Consider the following 13,794-nt stretch of genomic DNA (forward strand, 5'->3'; position numbering starts at 1 on the left):
TTATAAAATAAGTGAGGACTCCTTGCAATACAACTTGCTACTACCACAGCATCACAAAAGCCACCTTATCCATGTCTTATTTATGCACATAATTTGTGTGATCAGTATGAGTGCAAGGTGACTTTGGATGTTCCCACTGCTCTTGCCGCTCAAAGGGCTAACACATTATGATCAATTGAGATATGAATAGTAAGTGTTTATAATTCCTAATAATGTTTTCTTTGACCAAGCACCTTGTCAATATCTTCATTAATTTTACGCAAGGTTAATTTAATGGATGCAAGGACAAAGAAATATATATATATATAAATAAAAAATATATATTTGAAAAATAATATTAAAACTATCGTAATATGTAATTGTGAATCACTTAAAAATCCGAATTTAACATCTCTTTAGATTCAACTTAAAGAGAGGCTACGGGTACTTACTGTGCAATTTTTTATAATATTATATAATACAAATTATGAAATACATGATTAAGATAATTAAATAAATATTAAGTTTCACTTTAAATTTCTTGAAACTTATATTATATAATTTTAACTAAATTAAACCATACTTACTATTAATTAGATAATAAATAGAAGGTTTTTCCTGAGTAGTTTTTTTAATTTCTTGAAACTCAGATATTAGACTTTCAACTTAACCAAAAAATCCTAACAATTAATAAAATAAATTTTACAATGAGGTTGTAGCCTATTGTTGCAACCAAATCTTCTAGAAGGCAACTTTTATTATATAATATATCAATTCACCATCTGAAAGGAGAATGAACCTGAAAGTAAAAAATTCCATCAATTAGTTCTCTTTGTATTTAGTACATATTACCTTGTTTGCATAAAAATTACAAGAAATTTTTATGGGCAATCTTAACTTCTCCTTTTTATAATTCAATAATTAAAGGATAGGGGAATAGAATCCTAAGGGTTTGTTTGGTTTGAGCAAAAAAGTAATGTATTCTGTATTCATTTTCAGTTTTCGTGGGACCCCCTGCTAAAAACTTGTTTGACTGTATTTGTATATTGTTTTTATTTTCAGTATCAAAAAAATAGGTTTTAAATACAAAAACTAAATACAACTTTTGGTGTTTTCATTTTCTTGAAAATGAATACAATAGCATTTTTGTAAAAAACCAAATATGTGGCTTCCTCTAACATTGACTTGTCCCGTCAAAAAACACTCTTTCAATTGTGCTGAATTTTTAATTGAAAAATATAAAGTGAAAAAAGAAGAAGCAAAAACTAGACTAGAAAATTATGTCAAACACAAAATGCGTTGGGTAGAGAAAATGAATACAAGATTTGAGAAACAAAAAATGAGTTTAGAAAATGAAAAGAGAAAATGAATCTACCCCCAATGATAACCAAACAGAACCTAAATGTCTCAATCACAAACGCATGAAGCACTAAGTGAACTACAAAGCTCTTAGTAATCTTATCCCAGTACATCTCTTTGACGTATAACACTTATTATCAAACAAAAGTCCAGCCTATTTTAAAACCCCTTCAAATGACTTCAATATATATATATATATATATTGCCTAACCTAAAAGAATAAGATCAGAAGAGATGATCACCTCAGTTCCAACAAATTATTTAAAATTTACTACATAGTACTTATTATTCAACAAAATAAGCTAGCGTTCTGCATGGTTACTTATTTAATATTAATTCAACATTACAAGCTAGAGTACCACATAAATACAGCATTTCAAATTACCACAGTAACTCAAAAACAAACTTACAAGAAATACTATAACTTTTAAAACTTTTTTTACAACAGTTGACGTGATAAGTTTTTATTGATTGTAATATAAATTAACCATTGACTTTAATTTTTTTATTTATCTTGTCACATCAACCATGGTCAAATTTTTGTGTGTAAATAGAGTGCCATATTTTTCAAACATTGACCGTGCAGAACACAATGCACAAAGCAAATCTTCCAGCATACTAACGCATCATCTCTCCTTCCACAACTGGGGCCTTCGACACTGCTTTATTGTGCATGTGCGGATTCCCTTTCCATCCTAAGCAAAACCAGGAAAATCTCATCATTAATAGCCCATGAAAATTTTCATTTTCAAAGGATATATTTCTCTCTCACACACAGACACAGATAGAGCGAGAGATTAATATTACCAGCAGACATGTTGAAACCGCGATTTTGGAGCTCACGATACTCTTGGCATAAGGCACAACAATGGCAGAAACAATGAACCCCAAAGTCATCACAATGATTCTCCCCCGACAAGTATTGCTCTCTCAGTTTTGTACGATAACAGCATGAATAGAAGGGTCGAAAAGTAGAAGAAGCATGTACAATACAGAGCAGTGTATAAAGCGTCCCATTTACGCAACAATCTGAATGTTGCACAAAGACCAAATATACATCAAAAAAATATAAATGTATAATATATATATATATATATATAACTCCAACTTTAGAACAAACCTTCTCATTTCTTTTATTATATTCTTAAATTTTAGTAGGACAGGGCATCTTGCAATGCTTTCCTTTTCATCATTTTAGTTAAGAATTTGGACTTTTCCATGCAATGATGACAAAGGGGCAAAGTATGTGTGTGAACACAGAAAAAAAGAAAACATGTTTACATATATACCAATTTATTTCATTCTTTTCTCTCTATAAATACCATCCCAACCATCAACTCTTTGCGAGCACAACTTCTGTGATTTCTTCCATTTCTTTGATTCATTAATTACACGTATGCATCTCTAAAAGCCTGGCCTGACAAGTCGATCTAAAATGGCGAGTGATCGAACCTGGTCAACCGGCCTCTTTGACTGTTGCTCTGACTGGCATACCTGTAAATTCCTTATCCTTTCCTTTTCTTACTTATTAAAAAGGTTAATATATTTGTTAAATCATGACAAAATTTTCTTTTCTGTTCCTTGTTCTTTCTAAGTTACAGAATAAAAAATTATCTCCTTTATAGTGATTGAAATATTGTTAGGTTTAAGACTGAAATCTTTTTCTGTCACAGGTTGTTTGACATGCTGGTGTCCATGCGTTGCTTTTGGCCGGACCTCGGAGATTCTAGATAAAGGATCATCCTGTAAGTATTACAAAAGCGTATAGAATGATCAACTTCAAGCCTATGGTCTAATGGTTTCTAAATCTCATTTTATGCTCTGATACCAGTTGTTGTGCGTATTGGGTGAAATAAATATGTTTACACAAGGTTAAAGAAGAGAGAGAGAAGATAATATGACACAAGGAATTTACGTGGTTCGGCAATATGCCTACGTCCACGAGAGGCGACGGAATAAATTTTCACTATAGTTTGGAGATTACAACAATGACTTGTAAGCACTCTCACAAACCCAAACCCCAAATACACCCTTGGTTCTTTCACAAACAAATAGAGAACACCCTTTTGTATTTAGGGAAAATTGCAAGACCCAACTTCCTAGCTCTGGTGCACACACACAGAAGAAATTATTTGCTATCTCCCTAGCTCACCCTTGCATACTTTCATTTGCTCCACACATATTGTATTTATAGGCAATCCTTCAGCCGAAATCTTCACCTTTAGAGCACACTAGAGACTTCTATTTTAGGAAAGTCAACAATAGTGGCTAGCATTTCATGAAACATCCAATTCATGAATGTTGTAACTCTTCACGCAAGCTCACATACAAGGAATTGTATGTCTTTGACTTTGTTGATCAAGCCATGCTTTCACACATAGGCATGCATCCATTTATTAAAGTCATACATTTCGGCTAGAACAAAGAATGCATGAATATAGTTCAATCGGTTTTCTTGATGATTCATGAATGTCATGAATGTTTCGGCCAAAAGGTGAAGTTTGTAGAACATTCAAGACTTCTATCAAAGAAGTCAATAATTTCGGCTATGCGTCCATGCAATATTTCTTGAAACTTCTTTGCATTTCTTCATCTACAAAAATCATGCAATTTCTTGCAACTTCCAAATGGTTTGATATTTAATTGTCAAGCCACCAATGTTGACAATTCAAGCCATTCTAACAAATCTCCACCTTGGCTTGAATTGTATCAAGCTCCACAAAACAAACTCTTTAGTCGCCTCCACCTTAGCCCATACGGGCTATCACAAGCTACAAACACTGATCAAGTCCAAGCAGTGCTTGAACTTGCTTGTTGGTACCGACTTCGTCAACATATCAGCTGCATTTTCTGAAGTGTCAATCGTCTCAAGAATAATTTCTCCTGTAGCAGTCAACTCCCTTATCTTATGGAATCTCACATCAATATGCTTTGTCCTAGCATGATAAACCTGATGTTTTGCCAAGTAAATGGCACTTTGACTGTCACAATGCAACTGAACTCCTCCTTGGTTCAAACCAAGCTCCTTGACTAGCCCTTTCAACCACAGTGCTTCCTTTGCAGCTTCAGCTACCGCCATGTACTCAGCTTCTGTAGTAGACACGGCTACTACGGATTGTAGTGTGCATCTCCAACAAACAGGCCCTTCTAACAGTGTGAACACATAACCTGTTGTAGACCTTCTGTCATCTATATTGCCTGCATAATCTGAATCCACATATCCTACCACTGAGTTATCACCATGTTGCCTCGTAAACAAGATCCCATATCCTGCGGTTCCATTCAGGTATCTGAATATCCACTTCACTGCATTCCAGTGCTCTCTACCTGGGTTTGCCATGTACTTACTGACAGTACTTACTGCATAAGCCAAATCTGGCCTGGTGCAAACCATCGCGTACATTAAACACCCAACTGCACTTGCATATGGAACCTTTGACATGTCTTCAATTTCTTTTTCATTCTTCGGGCACTGACTACCAAATAATTTGAAGTGATTCACCAATGGGGTGCTTACAGGATTAGCATCTTGCATGTTGAATTTTTCAAGAACTTTTCTGATATAGTTCTTTTGAGATATCCACAGCTTTCTTGAATCTCTATCCCTGCGAATCTCCATACCCAAAATTTTCTTAGCAATACCCAAGTCTTTCATGTCAAACTCTTTGCGCAACAAAGCTTTTAACCTGTCAACCTCACACATGCTCTTTGCAGCAATTAACATGTCATCAACATACAGTAACAAGAAAATATGAGAACCATCATCAAGCATCTTAACATATACGTAACAATCATACTCACAACGGGTATAACCAATCTGGATCATGTAGGAATCAAACCTCTTGTACCATTGTCTGGGAGATTGTTTAAGCCCATAGAGTGACTTATTCAATCTGCAGACAAGATTCTCCGTACCAGGTTTCTTGAACCCCTCTGGTTGTTCCATGAAGATTTCTTCCTCCAAATTCCCATGAAGGAATGCCGTCTTCACATCCAGTTGTTCTAATTCCAGATCCTGATGTGCTACCAAGGTTAGCACTACCCTGATAGAAGTATGCCTGACCACAGGTGAGAAAACCTCATCGTAGTCAATCCCATGTCTTTGTGAATATCCCTTTGCTACCAATCTTGCTTTGAACCGTTCTCCTTCCTTTTCTGATACTGCTTCCTTCTTTCTGAACACCCACTTGCAACCTATTGGTTTCTTTCCTTTGGTAGTTCTGACAACTCCCAAGTCTTGTTCTTATTCAAGGACTCCATCTCCTCCACCATAGCTTCCATCCACTTGTCCCTTTCAGAGCTATCAATTGCTTCCTGAAAAGTGAAGGATCCCCGCTACTGATTACTAAACAATAAGAAGCAAGATCCTCGAAACCATACCTGACCGGTGGTCTTATGTTGCGTTTAGGCCGTTCTGATATCATGTTGTGATCTTCTTGATCACTATTGTGAGGTTCCTTCTCTGGCTGAGACTCCACTTCATCTAGCTCCACTGCACCACTGATCTATTGCTGTCACTACTGCTTCCCTTTTCTTGAGACTCTTCTTCCTTTCTGAAATCTTTTATCATGGACTTCTCATCAAACACCACATCCCTGCTAATCACCACCTTTTGAGCCACTGGATCCCAAAGCTTGTACCCTTTTACTCCTTTCTCGAACCCGAGAAAAATACACTTCTTGGATTTTGAATCAAGCTTTGACCTTTTTCGATAGGAATATGAACATAGGCTGGACACCCGAATATCCTCATCAATGAGTAATCAACTTCTTTCCCTGTCCATACCTCTTCAGCAACTTTCCCATCAAGTGCACTCTAGGTGATCGGTTAAGGATGTAACAAGCCATGTTCACTGCTTCAGCCCAGAAGACTTTAGGAAGCCCAGCATTCAGTCTTATGCATCTAGCTATCTCACTGATCGTCCGGTTAAGTCTCTCAGCCATCCCATTCTGTTGAGGTGTCCTTCGTACTGTAAAGTGCCTTTTGATGCCATGCTCTTCACAGAACTTCAAGAACTCCCCATCCTTGTACTCAGTGCCATTATCAAATCTTAGGTACTTGATCTTCCTTCCAGTCTGGTTCTCCACTTCGGCTTTCCACTTCTTGAACTTTGCAAATGCCTCAGACTTGTTCTTCAAGAAGTAAACCCAAACCTTTCTGGAATAATCATCAATGAAACTCATAAAATACCGAGCTCCACCTTTGGAGACCACTTGTACCGGCCCCCAAATATCAGAGTGTACATAATCCAATATACTCTCTGTCTTGTGCGTGGCTGTTTTGAATCGCATCCTACACTGCTTTCCCATGACACAGTATTTGCAGAAATCTAACATACATGACTTAACTCCAGCCAACAGATTTCTTTTCTGCAATTCCCTCATACCACGCTCACTCATATGCCCTAGCCGCATATGCCACAAGAGTGTATCATCCTCCTCAGATTCAGTCACTGCAGAAGCTCCACCTACAATGGTATTGCCGAGTAGCTTGTAGATATTACCTTCTACTTTCTGCCCCTTCATCACAACCATAGCGCCATTTGACACCTTCATTAACCCATTCTCAGACTTATAGCAATAGCCATTAGAGTCTAGGGTTCCCAATGAAATTAGATTCTTTTTCAACTCTGGAACATGTCGTACCTCTCCTAATGTCCTCACCACATTATCGAACATATTTATCTTAATTGTTCCTGTTCCAATAACTTTGCAAGTAGCATCGTTGCCCATTAGAACAGAACCACAATTAACCAACTTGTAAGTGTCGAACAAATCTCTGTGAGGAGTCACGTGGAAAGAACATGCTGAATCTAGAACCCAAGAATCGATTAGTCTGTTGGCACTGGATGAAACAGAAAGCATATCTCCATCTGAATCTGAATCTGCTGCCACAATGTTTGCAGATCTTGATGACCCTTCCTTGTCTTTGTCCTTGCCTCTTTTCCACTTTGGACAATCTCGCTTAAAATGCCCCTTCTTTTGGCATTTAAAGCACTTCAATGTCTTGCTTCTGGATTTGGATCTACTATGTCCCCTAGCAGAACTGTGATCTCTGTCTTTCTTCCTTCCACGATCTTGATTACCTTTACCATAAGCCCTTCACCAGAACTTTCACCAAAATTCTGCTTCCATTGATAGTAATCCAACAGGGCTCCTGAGATCTCTTCAAATTCCAGAGTCTCTTTCCCCCAAAGCAGGGTTGTAACCAAGTGTTCATAGGATGCCGGGAGGGAGGACAGAAGCATCATCGCCTTGTTTTCATCATCGAATTTTATATCGATCCGTAACAAGTCACTGATGATTTTATTGAACGTGTGGACGTGTTGAGCCAAATCCGCACCCTCTGCCATCTTAAGCTCATATAGTTTTCGCTTAAGATTAAGTTTATTTGTGAGGGATTTGGACATATGCCGGCTCTCCAACTTCAACCATATGGCTGCAGTAGACACGTCATCCAAGACATCGTACATAAGCTCGTCCGCCAAACATAGTCGAATTGTACTGACCGCCTTCATATCGAGTTCTTCCCATTCGTCATCCGTCATCGTCTCTGGTTTCTTTGCTTTCCCGTACAAAGCCTTCACCAAACCTTGTTGTACCAACAGATCTTTCACCCTTCTTTGCCATAGCCCGAAGTTACCAGCTCCGTCGAACTTAACTACGTCTACCTTGGCAATAGAAGCGTTGATCTCCATTGAATAAATCAACCTGGAGCTCTGATACCAGTTGTTGTGCGTATTGGATGAAATAAATATGTTTACACAAGGTTAAAGAAGAGAGAGAGAAGATAATATGACACAAGGAATTTACGTGGTTCGGCAATATGCCTACGTCCACGGGAGGCGACGGAATAAATTTTCACTATAGTGTGGAGATTACAACAATGACTTGTAAGCACTCTCACACAAACCCAAACCCCAAATACACCCTTGGTTCTTTCACAAACAAATGGAGAACACCCTTTTGTATTTAGGCAAAATTGCAAGACCCAACTTCCTAGCTCTGGTGCACACACACAGAAGAAGTTATTTGCTATCTCCCTAGCTCACCCTTGCATGCTTTCATTTGCTCCACACATATTGTATTTATAGCCAAGGTTTAGCCGAAATCTCCACCTCTAGAGCACACTAGGAACTTCTATTGTTAAGGAAGTCAACAATGGTGGCTAAGCAATTCATGAAACATCCAATGCATGAATGTTGTCTTTCTTCAAGCAAGCTTTCATACAATGAATTGTATATCTTTGACTTTGCTAATCAAGTCATACTTTTCGGCTAGCTTGTATCTCCTTGCCTTTTCTAGACAATTCATGAATGCAAGAAAGTCATATATTTCGGCTAGATCTCAAGTGTTCTAAACCAATGTGAATGCAAGACTTCTATCAACCAAGAAGTCAATAATTTCGGCTATGGAATCTTCTTGCAACTTCTTGCAACTTCTTGATAGTTTGATGCTTAATTGTTAAGCCACCAATCTTGACAATTCAAGCCACATTATTTGACAATTCAAGCCATTCTAACAGGAACATATGATAAAGCTTAGAACAAAGGAAACTTAGCCAATAAATTATTGTACATTGAATATTAATTATGTCCTTTGTCACAGAAAACACCACAAGCAAAGAATCTAGCTAAACTGCCACAACTCAACCGATTTCAAAACAAAAATTTGGCATATTCGGCCATATTTCCATAGTAACCCCATTATCATAAATGCAATGCTACGAGGTTGAAGCTGCATTTTTTCTCTGCAGTGATCGTGAATGGAACAAGTCTCATGTAATGACATGCACATGAAAATATGTATGCAAGTTGCCATGTCACATCCTATTTATCGGAGGAAAAGTAAAACATGGTGTTCAATGGATTGTGATCCTTTGTAACAAAACGCTTTTCAGTGCATGCACCTTAAAAACACACTGAAGCATCTCAAAAAAGCGGGCTGACCAAACAAAATGGCCCTTAATAGTTTAACATCACTCATCCCTCAATCCAACAACAGGTTATAATTTAGACTACAAGTATTGCTATCAATATATACAATCTGAGTAAGCAAAGAAAAATAACTAACTCCGTGAAGGAGGGAAAATTAGTTACAAACAATCCTAATCATCAAGCCATGTGTACAAGCTATAAGTGCTGCTTATGTCATGCTTCTATCCACGTGGCAGGCAGAGCTCCTTCATACGTGTGAATGAAGTGTTCAGGATAAGGAACTGATTCAATCACCTCTAACAGCTAGCTCTGGACTTATCCAATTCCTTGAGTACTGCCCTGTTCTCCATCTCTGTTCTTATATCTGCTAATAGCTTGGGTGCATTCCTCCTTACTTTTAACAACAACTGAATTATTAAAGAGCAGAGGGTTTTCTTACAACCACAAGAACACGTCGTAGATAGAGAGGAGTGAGAGGCACCGAGCTCTCTACTGAGAGAGAGAAATTGGGTAAAATCTCTTGCTGTCTTGTGATTTGTTTTTGCTAGGATTTGTATTTATTCAGTCTATAGTAGTAAAAGGTAAATGTATCACTATTATTCAATTTGGAAGCAGGCCAAGAGTTGAAATCTAAGATGCTAAAGAGACAGCTATTGAGTTATTGTAAACTTTAGGAGAAATTTACCATTTTTAAGCCTAGACATAATTTTGAATTGCCAAGACTGTGTAGCCAGACCAGCCAGCTAAATCTCCTAGACAAAGAGCTAGAGTGCTTCAGAGGGAAGCTAAGAGGCCAAAACAGGATGCTGATTAATCAAAACAACTATCTAGAAAGGTAGGAGCAAGTAATAGACGATAAACAACAATTCAAGAGTCAAAACAATATGCAAAAAATTCCAAACTATAGACTAAACAACTAGTCCTAACGACTAGACGGCCTGAAGATGAGTCAAAACAGCAACCTGAAAGGTTTATGGACGAAACTTTGGATAAAAAGAAAACTCTTGAATTGCATGATGTGGAGAATTTCGAGCAAGAATATATATGAGAGCCAAGAAGGTATTGAAACTGCTATTGTAGAAATAGAAATAGAAAAATTAGCTACCATTAGGCCTATTCCTATGCCAATTACAACGTAGTTAGCTACACATATTATGCTACAACACGCGGAAATCAAAACAAAAGAAGATTGTATCATGAGAGTAGAGATCACAGAGCAGGAGGGTAGGATTGTCATCCACGTCTTCCAAAGGGAACTTGGAAATTGGAATGTGAAACAAAAATAGATTGGCTGAATGGGAGCTCATGACATTCAATTTCTAACCTTTTTATTTTATTTTTTTTGCTTGAGTTATACATAATTACACAAGGAACAATACCAAATCTAAATTTTCATTCTTGATAAATTTGACGCCATGGTTGAAAACAGAAAAGGAACTTCCAATCTTATCATTGCTACCTCCAACAAAGAAGGCGTAGTATCAAATTCATTCTTGTAATGTCACTCTAAGGATGCTGTTTAACAAACTGAGGACATTAGTACTTCAACATTTCAAAACTCAAGCTCGAGTTTGCACCAACTAAGGGAGATTTATGCAACCGTCATAGTTCTAGGAAAAACAAAATTAAATACCTTGAAATTCAAGAATTGTGATCTAGTTTCAATGTGGGGTCATTTAGGCACCTTTAATAGACTACGTTCTAGTTTCTTTGTGATGTTTGTAGTTCAAATCACACCTCCTTCTCTCCTACTATCTACTTATCAAAAAAAAAAAAAAAAGTACTAAGTTTGTTTAAGATAGAAAGTTACTAGTACAATTTTAATTAAGTTTTACTATAATAAAGGTATTCCTGTAATTTCTAGATTTTATGGAGTGGAGCATATCAAATGTCTATGATTGTTATTTTATATTTATTTTGAGACATTTTTCTGTTTGGTAAGTGCTTAATTTCCTTTGTTATCAAAAGTCCTAGTTGGTGTGAGCACCAAAATTTCTTGTTGATCTGATTGATCATACTTAACACCGATTGATGTTATTGGATGTTGATACTTTTTAGATTTAATATTTTATCTGCTTTAATTTTTGTATTAAATGTAATTGATTGTGAATTATTTCCGTTGCTTACTTGGGTATAAAGTTATTTCCTTTCCTCCTAATATCTAATTGGGAATCCTATTTAAAGCTTCCATAATTCACTATCATAGGCGCAGCTGATCATGGATTAATGAAATCTAGTTTGAAATTTTTTTTCCAAGCTTGGCTAACTCTAAGAAACTTAAGTGGTTCTAGGATTACAAACTATTTTACAACTGTTTTGTCATAACTTCGATATGACAAACTGTAAATGATTTTCTATCATTTACATATGAACTAATAATGCTGAAAAAATCACCAATGAGCCACACTGTTCTCACACTCTCAAAACAACATCTGCACAACAAAAAGAGAAAACCTCGCATAGAGCACTAGTGTGGTGCCGGCCAAATACCCTCCGAACATCAAGTTAGAACTTCTCACAACTCTAAAGTGCTAGAGCGGGGTCAATTATGCATACCTTAGTTTGTGAGGGTATTGGAGTTTTTTATAGTAGTAAAATGTTGACCTCTTCTCCTTGGTGTAGAGTTCTTTTCCTTATAGGAATTCTCATGAGCGTATTTTTCGGAATCCTTTCCTTGTAGAAGTCTTTTTGATTAACACCAAGCGTGGGGGGCAAGATATTTCTTTATATATGCAAACATGGAGACCAAGCAAGGCCATGTCAGGGTTGTCAACTTCGCCTACTATCTTGTCAAGGTCGTTAGTTTCGCCTATTCCCAAGTTAGGGTCGTCAGCTTCGCCTACTACCTAGTCGAGGTCGTCAGCTTCGCCTATTCCCTTCAACTTAGTAGTGTCAGCTTTCCATTTATGACAAATTAACCCCGTCTTCCTAAAGTTGTAGACGTCCTAAAGCTGTTTGACTGTCATTTATGACAAGTGAGGCTGACGGGTCTATTCTGAACATCGCTTCATGATACTATATTCATGAGTATTCACATTCACAATTTTACCCTTATCATGAACCCGCCATTTCTTTTCAACCAATCACATTTTGTCACATCACAATTGTGAAAAAGAAGTTATGAAATAAATTGTGGTCCTAGATTTTTTTTTCCCCAATCCCTCTTTCTTTGCTTGGTGTTAATTTCTAGATTTTGACATTTTGTCCTTCTGAGTTCTGTCTACTACTGCGTGATAATTTCAAACAACCATACCTTTGATCACTTTATTTTATCCCTCTTTCCATTATTTGATATTTAATAAGCCTAGATGTTGATTAATAAGTTTATCTTCTTTTTTCTTTTTCCTTTTTTCTTTTTTCTTTTTTTACCGACACATGTTCCCCTTGAGAACGCGTTTGTCATCTTTCTAGGAAAAGATTTTTTGTGAGCCCCAGTACTGTTTCTAGGAAAAGGATTGGCAATAGTCTATAAGGCTTCCATGGTCAACAAATATAGAGATTAAATTTTATAAAATTCCAAGACCCGATTTCAAGCTCTAAGGGTGTGATTGCTTAGGAAAGTGGGAGTAGCTGGGATTTATCTTTCTTTATTTCACGTTCAAATAATTCAACGTTACAACACCAAAAAGCCATCTACTTCCTCCCAATATCTATATTCAAAATCCAATATTTTCATTTCCTGAATCCTAAAATATCACACGAAACTAATGACATGGTCAAAATTCCTGATTTAGGGCAAATTTCTGAAGACCCTACATGGCCAGTAAAGTTTTTGTCTTGTGTCAAGACCAATTCAGAGGTTGATTAGCAACAAAGTGAAGGGGTAAAAGAAAATTTGGGGGGAAAAAACCTTTGTAATGTTAAGCTGTTTTCATTGCATACTTCACATCCATTCTACTTCTTTAGCTTTATCAAATGTTTGAACTTAAAGAAAGTGTTTTAACTTTTAAAATAGAAAACGTTAGAAAGACTTCCATCCTAACTTTCTTCAAGAAACATGACCAAAATGACAAATCAAAGCCAAATTGTCAAGTGACATGACCAATGACCTCTTAACTTATATGCCAACCTCTTTCCCTTGTAAGAAGGGCAAGGTGGGTTGAAATTGTGGATTCAAACCCACTATACGCAACAATAAAAAATTAAAACCTTTAAAAAATTTTAGAAAGTTCAGATACATGCTCCAAGAACCCAAAAAAAAAAATTTACAGATACGTACTCCACTACAAATTCAAATACGTTGTTAAATGTCAGGTTCTTACAGATACGTACTCCATTTTTCCTGCAAACCATGTAGGACTGTTGATTTCTTATACCTTGAAGGCTTGGTGTAATTTATTTAAAACGAAAGGGAACTTGGGAGTTGGCAGAGCATGTTTGTACATATATAGAAAAATGGGAAGGCAAGTAGGTTTCTTAAGAAAATTGTGATGTTAACGGGTCTTGGAGTGAGGAATAGTTCGGAGAAAAGGTTTATTTATTTATTTATTTTGTTTAAAGGAGAAACAATTTTAACAATA

Source organism: Quercus suber, unplaced genomic scaffold (genome assembly GCF_002906115.3).
Source record: "Quercus suber isolate HL8 unplaced genomic scaffold, Cork oak 2.0 scaffold_1070, whole genome shotgun sequence".
NCBI lineage: Eukaryota > Viridiplantae > Streptophyta > Magnoliopsida > Fagales > Fagaceae > Quercus > Quercus suber.